Raw genomic sequence first — 11,214 nt, forward strand, 5'->3', positions numbered from 1 at the left:
ACGAACCTCTATGATTATTTTCATGAAAAAATTTTCATGATACTTATCATTACTGATGCAATAATTCTACTACCAAGACTTGGACCAAATGAATGATGACCAACGAAAAGTCTTGTGGCTACAAATTTGTAACCCCCAACAAGGGATAAGCTTTACGGACTTCATTATAAAACGGACACGCCATTAAACTTTCAACTGTTCCCCGCACACGCACTGAAAAATCATGTTTCACTTAACCAAGTTTACAAGTGAGTCTCATATGTTGAGAAGCCTATGGGGTTACAATAACTCATCTAGAAGATCCAGACGCGTATTAATACATGATAATTCAATTTGTCTTTTCAAAGGCAGAATAAATCTCGTGTTATTTAGTCATGGTCTCAAAATTCTTGTGCTTCTTCCCTTCTAATTTCATCAATTTGTAAACCCTCATATGATGTTGTTGTTAGAAAAAATGATTTTTTGTAACTTTAATTTAATATTAAAGTGTGGTGACTTTAATTAAATATTAAAGTGGGTTCCAACCTTTTATTGTGTTAGGTCCAAGTGAGCCAAAAATCTTTGGGTTTTGAATAAGAAATTGCCAAGAAATTGTCTCATGATGCTAGATTAATGAATAGGATTTTAAAGAGTATTTAAATCATTTTTCTTGGCTAAAGGGTGTGAATCCGTTGGCATCCAAACTTTCATATTTTTGGAAAGGGTTATGGACGCTTGGTGTTTTAATGACCAACCTTAAAGGCTGGAGGCTCTTCTTCTCTCCCCTTTACATGTATAAATTGAGACCCTCCTATCAAGTTTCAATATAGGAATTTTTTGCTTCCATTTTACAAGTCAGTTTGCCAGAAAATTCTTACATTGAGAGAGTGCTGCCACTGTTCTTGTTCGCTAAGTTAGACAAAAAATGTTTCTGCCGTAGCTGGTTTTGACTGTCGTATCCTGGGAGACAGACGCCGAGTTTCCTCAAGCACTCGACCCATGAGGCGGCGAAATCTGTTTTAAAAAAACTGCTTCCGTGCAGGCTTCGGTTTCGTCTCTTTACCCTTTTATTGTTTTGTGTATTTCTGTTGAAATTTAATTGTAATTATCAGCATATGTTCTTGGTATATAATTTGATTTCTTCATAAATCTATTTATTTAATTTTCCAATTTTGAACAACAAGCTTAAAACAGATTTTATATATATTTTCTATGAAATTGATCGAATAGATTTATATAGACTATTAGGTTAGCTTTGTATAATGTTACTAGGAATTGTTGCGGAATTGCTCACTATTTCAATGATTGTAAATTATGCAATGGCACTCTCTAATTGCTTAGTTTAGTTAGAATTCTCTATCATAATTTGCATGAATTTTAAGATTATAAAATATAATTTATGGATGTTGCAATTTTGACATGCTAATTCTATTCTAATTTTAATTTGTTACATGCTTATTATTTTCTAAACTAGATTACATAATTTAATATTTTTAGAATTATTTGCATATGTTAATTGCTAAATGGTTATTGGTTTGTAACTCTTACCCATTAATTTTAATTTAATGTATTTAGAGTTATTGAATTTTTATGAATTGTGTACATGATTAATTTGAATTAATTGGGTGCATTAATCTAAATTATCTAATTGGGTGCATTAATGTGAATTATTTAATTGGGTGCATTAATCTAAATTATTTAATTGGGTGCATTAATTTGAATTTATTTGGGTGCATTAATCTAAATTATCTAATTGGGTGCATTAATTTGAATTTATTTGGGTGCATTAATCTAAATTATCTAATTTGGTGCATTAATCTGAATTATTTAATTAGGTGCATTAACTTTGAATTTAACTTATTTATTTAGAGTTATTAGTTTAAATGTTTATTATGAATTAATTTTATTCATAACTCATGAGTATTGAACTTTTTTTTTTTAAGTTTTAATTAAATTGGCATTTTAATTCATTGGTTAATTTTATAAATAGTTGGCTAGATGGTTTCTATTATTTATTATATTTATTTTTGCTTAGATTATTTATTTGTATTTTGTTGTAGTTTGCTACTAACTTTCTTTGTAGGCATACCAATGCGAAAGGGAATGGAAAAACAAATACAAAACCAAATGAATAGTATTTGGGATGTAAAAAATAAAAAATGTTTGGACTACTAACTTTTGTGTTGAATAGGAATACCTAAGCATGGAAAGGCTTTTGGACTAAATAGAATCCTTATGGATTGGCTATTTTATTTAAATGTTTGAAGCATGTTTTGCTTGAGATTTAGTTGGCTTGTTTATCAATTTGTGGTAGCAAGTTTTATTTGCTTGTTTTATTAGTAGCATTTTATATGCATGTATTTGGTTGTAGCAATTTTTAAATTGCTTGTAAAATTGAAATTTGGTTTGGTTTTCTGTAATAGAAACCAAAGTGTTTAGCCTTAGCTAAAGAGTAGTTCTTATTTGTTCAGAAATGACAACTAAGACGGATTTAGTTTCAAACCTTTGGAATTTGAGGAAGTCTTTGGGTTTAATCATTTTATTCCCAAAGTATTAGAAAACCAAGTTTGGAGAAAGTCTTTGGTTATAATCTGATTATGTCCCAAGTGTTTTGGTTTTGAGAAAGGAAACCAAATTTTAGTTTTAGCTAAAATATTTATGATTTTATTCAGAAATAATGGGCTCAGTTGCAGGAGTACCGGTTAACTTTAATGAATGGTGTAATTCTGGTAGTAAATTTTATTTGCTTGGAAATCGGTTTGTTATAACCTGGTTTATCCCCTGGAAATCTTAATTTTAAAATTGTTTCCTATGGATTAGGAGTCAACATGCTCTTTAATGTTTTGTCAAAAGGTTAACTGTGTTTTAAGTGGGACCGATGTGACCCCTCCAGTCTTCTTGGGAACATTCCTGACCATGTTCGATTGTAGGTTAAATGGTGAGACTAGTTTTGAATTAAATTTTCATCTAAGGGATTTTCTAAGGGTTAAGTTTAATTTCTGAAATCACAGAAGTGAAATTCTGTTGTGATGTTTCAGAAATGGCTTCAAAAGGTGACAAAATGAAATGTTGTTCCACCTAACAACCTTAGCCTCACGAGATTCTTAAAGGAAGATCTTGAGAGATCAAGTATGATTAAAGGAAATCATAAGATTGCATTAAAATTTCTCTGATTTGATCAGAGGCAATTAGTTTGGTATCCTTGTGATTGCTATGTGACTTTGCTTGAAAGCAAAGATGAGACAACCTGTTATAGTGGGTGAATATTTTTTGGATTTTTAAATTCCAAATATATTCTTAAATTGGTGGCTCTTAGTGAGTACAAGATCACTGATCACCGAGATAGAAAACTAGTGGTTCCTAGGAGGTGTTAGACCACTAGCTACACAGTTATGAGATTGTGGTTCCTAGTAGTGAACAGATTACTGATCACATGTCAAAACATCATGGTTCCTAGTAGTGGAGAGGCTACTGGTCATATGTCAAGACATGATAATTCCTAGTAATGAAAGAGTCTATTGATCCTATATCAGGACGTTGTGATTCCTAGTAGTAAAGTGACTACTGATCACAGGCTAAGACATTGTGATTCCTAGTAGTAAAAAGTCTACTGACCACATGTTGAGAAATTAATGATTCCTAGTGATAAGACTACTGGTCATGTTATGAAGTTCCAAATAGTAGACTATTGAACACTGGATTTGTGTTTCCTAATAGTAAGACTATTAGCTTCAGAGTGATAGGTTGGACCAATTATATTTGGGTGCCTAATTCGGTTAATGACATTCTGGGAATGTTTTAACTGTGATATGATTTTGAGAGTTTCATAATCATTGTGACACAAGGATTTGTTTAAGACTTTGTATAAATTCTACAAAGAATACTTAATTATCCGACTCCGAATTGAGGAGGATAATAGAAAGAAATGATGGAGTACCTCCTCAGTGAAGGCCAATGTCATTGAGCATGGCAAATCTTTTGGGGTAAGGAAGAAGCCCCCCCGTGAACAAGGGCTCTAAGCTGGGACCAAGGGGTGGTGTTGCAAAAGAAGCTGGCACACAAGCCACGGGAACCTGGTTATCGGTTCTTTGGGAAGTGCTACAATTGTGGTAGCGAGGGGTTTTAGTTTTACTAGGGCTACACGCCACATCTGCTCCGAGAAGAAGCTGTTTACAACTTTCGAACCAGTTACAAACGGTGAGAAGTTGTTTATGGGAAACTCTACTACCTCATTTGTTGAGGGAAAGGTGGTCCTGAAGTTAACCTCAGGAAACGAGCTAACCTTGAACAAAGTCCTGTATGTTCCGGACATTCGTAAGAATCTTGTCTCAAGGTCTCTTCTCAATAAACATGTTTTCACATGGTTTTTGAGTCCGACAAGGTTGTTCTGACGAAACACAAGTGTGAAACTTGTGTTGAAGTGAAGTGGACAAGATCCTGTATGAGTTATGGAAAGACGTTAAGCCTTCTTATAAATTCATACGAATGTGGGGGTATCTTGCAATAGTGGCGATTCCTACACCCAAACGGGTTAGGATAGGCCCGAAATCCGTGGATTGTATATTCATTGGTTATGCACATAATAGTAGTGCATATCGGCTTCTTGTACATAAGTCTGAAATTCCAGACATTCACAGGAATACCATCATGGAGTCAAGGAATGCATGTTTCTTTGAAGACATTTTTCGTTGCCGAACCCATGAAGGGGTTCCAAGGTCTTTGGAACAATTTGATGAGCTTACTAGTGAGGATGATCATGTTGATGATTCAGGTGATGATCAAATTGAGGTTTTAGATGAGCCTAGAAGGAGTAAAAGAGCTAGGATATCCAAGTCTTTTGATCCAGACTTCTTGACTTATATGGTTGAGAACGAACCTCAAACTTTCCACGAAGTTATGACTTCTCCTGAGAGTCCTTGATGGAAAGAAGTGAACAAAAGTGAGATTGACTCCATCTTACAGAACCAAGCCTGGGAGTTGGTAGATTTACCTCCAGGTTGTAAGCCTTTAGGCTGCAAATGGATTTTTAAAAGAAAGATGAAGGCCGATGGGTCTTTTGACAAGTATAAGGCAAGGCTCGTTATCAAAGGGTACAAGCAACGAAAAGGCTTGGATTACTTTGATACGTACTCACCTGTAACTAGGATAACATCCATTCGCATGGTGATTGCGTTAGCAGCTTTGCACAATCTAGAAATACACCAGATGGATATAAAGACAGCTTTCTTAAATGGGGATTTGAATGAAGAAATCTATATGGAGTAACCTGAAGGGTTTTCAGCTCCAGGACAAAGCAAGAAAGTCTGTAAACTTGTCAAATCTTTGTATGGTTTGAAACCAAGCGCCTAAACAATGGCATGAGAAGTTTGACAATGTAATGTTGTCAAATGGGTTTAGAATCAACGAATGTGACAAGTGTATTTATGTCAAAGACATTGACAGAGGTTATGTCATTTTGTGTCTATACGTTGATGATATGCTCATTATAGGTAGTAACGATGAACTGATCAAAACTACCAAGAAGTTGTTAAACTCTAAGTTTGACATGAAGGATATGGGCATTGCAGATGTTATTTTGGGAATTAAGATTACCAGAATCTCTAGCGAAATTGTACTTTCTCAGTCTCATTATGTTGATAAGATACTTGAGAAGTTTAGTGGATCAGATACGAGTGTGTCATCGACACCTGTAGACTTATGTCTACATTTTACCTAGAATAATAATGAAAGTGTCTCACAGTTAGAATATTCTCGGGCAATTGGAAGTTTAATGTATCTGATGAGTTGTACTAGGCCGGATATAGCTTACTCGGTTAGCAGGCTTAGTAGATACACAAGTAATCCCGATGTTTCTCATTGGAAGGGCATTGTGCGAGTGTTAAGGTATTTACGCTACACTCGGGATTATGGGCTGCATTATACTCGATATCCAGCGGTGCTTGAAGGATATAGTGACACGAATTGGATATCAGTTATTAAGGACTCAAAGTCCAGTAGTGGATATGTGTTCACTCTTGGTGGGCAGCCGTGTCTTAGAAATCTTCCAAGCAAACGTGTTTATCTAGATCAACGATGGAATAAGAGTTTATTACTTTGGATAAAGCAACGGAAGAAGCAGAATGGCTTCGCCATTTCATTGAAGATATTCCATGTTAGTCTAAACCTGTGCCAGCTATTTGTATTCATTGTGATTGTCAATCTGCAATTGGTAGGGTACAGGGTAATATGTATAATGGAAAGTCTAGACATACCCGTCGTAGACATAATTCCATACGACAACTACTCTCGAATGGAGTTGTCTCTTTAGACTATGTAAGGTCTAAGGACAACTTTGCAGATCCGCTAACCAAAGGGTTAAGTCGAGTGTTAGTCGAAACGTCGTCAAAAGGAATGGAGTTGAGGCCTTTGGAAGTTACCGGAATGAAAACCCAACCTAGTTGACCGGAGATCCCAAGATCTAGGTTCAATGGGACAACCTAGTTGCGTGTAACGGTGGTATGTCACTGAGGAGGTTAAACCTCCAGCCATTCCTTCTATCAGTGATACCTGCAAGTGTAGAGGTTAAGCTGAGCTTTTAATGACTCTAGTGTGTTAAGCTGTTGAGCTGAGTATCGTAGGATACTCAAGTAGAGTCACCTATGTGAATGTGAAGTGGGGTCGCTTCTAGAAGAATTGGGCAAGCCAAGATTCTTTGAAACTACTCGCTAAACCAGGCTAGTGTCCAGGGCCACACAGGGCACACCAGTGAGAACAAAATGATGGTAGGAGTAATTCCCGTGTGAGATCTATTGTCTCAGTTTACATAAACGGCAGAGCAGTTCAAGATGTCTTATTCACTGATCAGCCAGTAAACTCGATAGGTTTTCACTGGGAGAGGTTCAAAGCCAAAAGCTACCTTCTCTGATGTCAGGGTTAGTTTGTTGTACTCTCTCTTCGAGTCATTATTGTTGAACGATATCCGTTTGTTGAGTCTTTCGGTCAATTTTTATTCATGTGGGGGATTGTTGGAAAAAATAATTTTTGGTGACTTTAATTTAATATTAAAGTGTGGTGACTTTAATTAAATATTAAAGTGGGTTTCAACCTTTTATTGTGTTAGGTCCAAGTGAGCCAAAAACCATTGGGTTTTGAATAAGAAATTGCCAAGAAATTGCCTCATGATGTTAGATTCATGAATAGGATTTTAAAGAGTATTTAAATCCTTTTTCTTGGCTAAAGGGTGTGAATCCTTTGGGCATCCAAACTTTCATATTTTTTAAAAGGGGCTATGGATGCTTGGTGTTTTAATGACCAGCCTTAAAGGCTGGAGGCTCTTCTTCTCTCCCTTTTACATGTATAAATTGAGACCCTCCTATCAAGTTTCAATATAGAAATTTTATGCTTCCATTTTACAAGTCAGTTTGCCAGAAAGTTCTTACATTGAGAGAGTGCTGCCACTGTTCTTGTTCGCTAAGCTAGACAGAAAGTGCTTCTGCCGTAGCTGGTTTTGACCAATGTATCTTGGGAGACAGACGCCGGGTTTCCTCAAGCACTCGACCCGTGAGGCGGCGAAATCTGTTTTAAGGAAACTGCTTCCGTGCAGGCTTCGGTTTCGTCTCTTTACCCTTTTATTATTTTGTGTATTTCTGTTGAAATTTAATTGTAATTATCAGCATATGTTCTTGGTATATAATTTGATTTCTTCATAAATCTATTTATTTAATTTCACAATTTTGAACAACAGTTGTTTGTACCTTGTGTGTGGGTGATTTTGCGACCACACTGCCCGCTTAGTAACCAGCTGGAGAGCACTGGCAGAATAGATGGCACCTGACGGACCTGCAACAGAAATATAAGAATCCCGCGGTGGTTTCGACCACCCGGGGGCACTCTGACGATCAAGTCAGTATATCTCTTAAAGATAAATCAAGTACTAAACTCACAAGCTTGAGTATCAAAAGCATACCTTAGACCCATGGGGGTACCTCTCTTTTATAGCCAACACAATCCTAGTCCCAAAAGGAGCCTGGCCCTAACGGACTTAGGATTGCTGCTAATCTAGGACTCCTAGTGGGATTAGGATAAACTCTCTAAGAGTCTTATCTTTATCTAAACTGAAGTCTTCTCCCAATCTAGGACTCTTGTCCATATCCAAGTTGAGTTCCCTCTTCATTCTAGGACTCTTGTCCCTTATCCGCTTATCTCGGATTCCGATATCTTTGGAGGCAACCTCGACCTAGCCGAGATGACCTCGGCACAACAACCAAGACACGTGGCACCTCGGCTGGCACCTCGGCGTCACCTTGCCACGTGTTGGTACTCAGAAAATATTTCTCCACAACTGCCCCCTAGGTTCTATTACCTCGGCATTCTGAGGTGATGGAACCTACATTGTTCGTTCATCTGTGCCCCTTTGTCCGAGATCAAACTTGCCGAACTCAAAGTTCTCTGAACTTTACTGTCCACTGGTGTCAAGAATCAAGTCCCATGCTTTCCAAGCTGCTTGAAATCGCACCTCCTAGCCGAGGTTCTGGTTCCATTAATTCGTAAACTCCAAGAGCTTTGCAACTGCTTCACTCACACTCTCAGGTGAGTTCCCGATTTCCAGTCACCTATTTGACTCCGGCGATTTTCATATCGGCGTTCATTTCACTTTGTAGGTTCATAAACTCTTACTTTAAGCTCAATCTTTCATAACTCTTTTGATTTACTTTAAATCTGTTTATTTGCCATCTGTTGCCTTCTATTTTCGTCTGTTTTCAAGTTTTGAATTGTTTGAATACTTGGCACTGTTCTTGTCATATCCGCTTTCTTGTGCTAGCATCGTGTCTGGGTCATTACTTTCTTGCTCTTCATATACTTACTTAGTGCTTGTGTACTTGGCTTTATTCTTTGAACTCTGTCATCTTCTTGACTATTTTTCTTTTTTTTCATTAAATCCTCTGGCTTTTTCTCTTTCTAACTCTTTTGCTTAAATCCGTCATTGTTCCAAGCTTTCAAGCTTCTGCAACTGTCTTCGTTTCTCTCCTCCGGTGAAGCTTTACGTCATTCTGTCATTGTCGTCAGACTTCGGCGATTCTCATTCCGGCTTCCCTCTTTCTGGTAAGCCACTGTTCCTCCTGGTTTTATTTCTTGTTGCTTTCCAAGAAGCTCTACTTCATTGTTAATCACCATTGCTTGTTTTACCCGTTATTTCCAAATCATCTTTTTAAATACACACTGTTCACACATCTGTTGATTTCTACCACTGTTCTTGGCTTGACACACTTGTGTAATCTTTTTGCCTTGATTTCTTGATAGCTTCATCATCATTCTTGATTACGAATTACATTCATGTTTCTGTTTTCTGTGTCTTTTTCCAGTTTCTTGCTTTCAATCTTTGCCTTCAAACTCCGAGGTGCCAATCACCAAGAAGAGCTTTGATCAAACTCTTCAGGAGGTCGATGCTGAGCTCGTGGCTGAGAAGGCTGCTGAGAAGTTCTTTCCAACTGTCTTCTGGGGGTGAGACACAACTTACCGCTGATGCCGAGTAGTTTGCTTCCTTCTTGAAATTGATGCTGAGGTAGCGGTAGAGAAGCTCCTCCAACTGACTGCCGAGGCCGAACCATTGTCATCCGTCGAAGTAGATTAGTCCGACGTTCTTGCTTTCAGTCCCTAGTTCTTTAAGGTCTTCATTTTTGTACTTGCCAACCTTCTCAGCTCTTAACAAGCTAGTTGGTCATCCCGGTTGATCATATCTCGGAAACGTCTTTCAGTGTTTATCTCGGCTATACCAAACTTGTAAATTGCTACAAATTTCAACAAGTGGTAGACTTCATAATCTTTGGTTAACTCATTTTGTAATTTTGCTCAAAAATTTCAACAAGTGTTAACATTCCTTACTCCTTAATTATCATTCCTTCCCCCTACACCTTCTCCCTGCCCCCTAATGTGAATGTTAGGATCACATTAGGGAAGTGGGCTTCGTGCTGTAGTCACAGACCTCCGGCGAATCTTTTGCCGACATTTAACTTTGTGCACTCTTTAACTTGTAAATTCGCTCAGAATTTCAACAAGTGTTAAACATCATTTCGGTTTAACTTCGGTTAAGTATCATCTCAGTTTTTGAAGTTTTTCCTTTTTTTGTCGCTTGTACTCTTGTACCTTTTTGTTCTTTAGATAATGTAAGCTCTGCATATGGCCAATGTGCCTCTTTGTTCTTGAATGTCTAATTCAACTTTCCTTCTCTGAATGAAGCGCTCTTCGTCGCCTTCCTAGATGAGGATTTTCTTCAGTGTCTCTTCACTCTTTTTGGCTGGCTCCTTGTCGACATCATCTAGGACCTCCATGTCCTCGTCTTCAATCTCTGCCTTCCCTGGTTCCCAAATGTTGCAGGTAGTTTTCATTGCTGCCATGGAGCAATTCTTTACCTGCAGTTGGTCTCCTCTGACTTCTTCAATCCCATATTCTGTGGGGAACCACAATAGTTGATGCAACGTTGAGGGAACTGCCCCCATTGCATGCAACCATGGCCTTCCCAAGATGATGTTGTAAGGTGAAGGCGTGTCAATCACGATGAATTCTGTTTTGATCTTCTTCTAACTGCTCTTGCATGATTCCATCTTTGTGCAATCTTCTCGGGGTTACATACCTCGGGTATAAAAACTTTTACTTCGGCAAGATACTGACCTGCAAACTTTTCATAAATTCTAACAAGTGTGGAACATATACTACTCAATGTTAACTTTTGCAAACTTTTTCTCAAGTTTCAACAAGTGTTTAAACGATGATCTCGGTCTATCCTACTTGTAAATTGCTGCAAATTTCAACAAGTGTTAACATATACTGTAAATTTTTCTCAAGTTATAATAATGATCTACTTGTAAATTGCTACAAATTTCAACAAGTGTTTAAACAATATACTTAGCTTTTACTTCAACCTGTAAATTGCTGCAAATTTCAACAGATGATTATATGTCGGCTTAACATTATCTTGTAAATTGCTACAAATTTCAACAAGTGTTAGGCATCTTCTTTGGTTGGACCAACCTGTAGATTGCTATAAGTGTGCAAACTATAACCTCGGCTTCACCTCGACTTGTAAATTGCTACAAATTTCAACAAGTGAAGAGAAATAGTAATCTCGGCTTAACTTCAGCTTGTAAATTGCTACAAATTTCAACAAGTGAAGATAAGGAATCAGCTTAACTCCAACTTGTAAATTGCTACAAATTTCAACAAGTGAATTAAGGAATAATCTCGGCTTAACTTCGACTT

This window comes from Camellia sinensis, chromosome 6 (assembly GCF_055761805.1).
Source record: "Camellia sinensis isolate YWXY chromosome 6, ASM5576180v1, whole genome shotgun sequence".
Taxonomy (NCBI): Eukaryota; Viridiplantae; Streptophyta; class Magnoliopsida; order Ericales; family Theaceae; genus Camellia; species Camellia sinensis.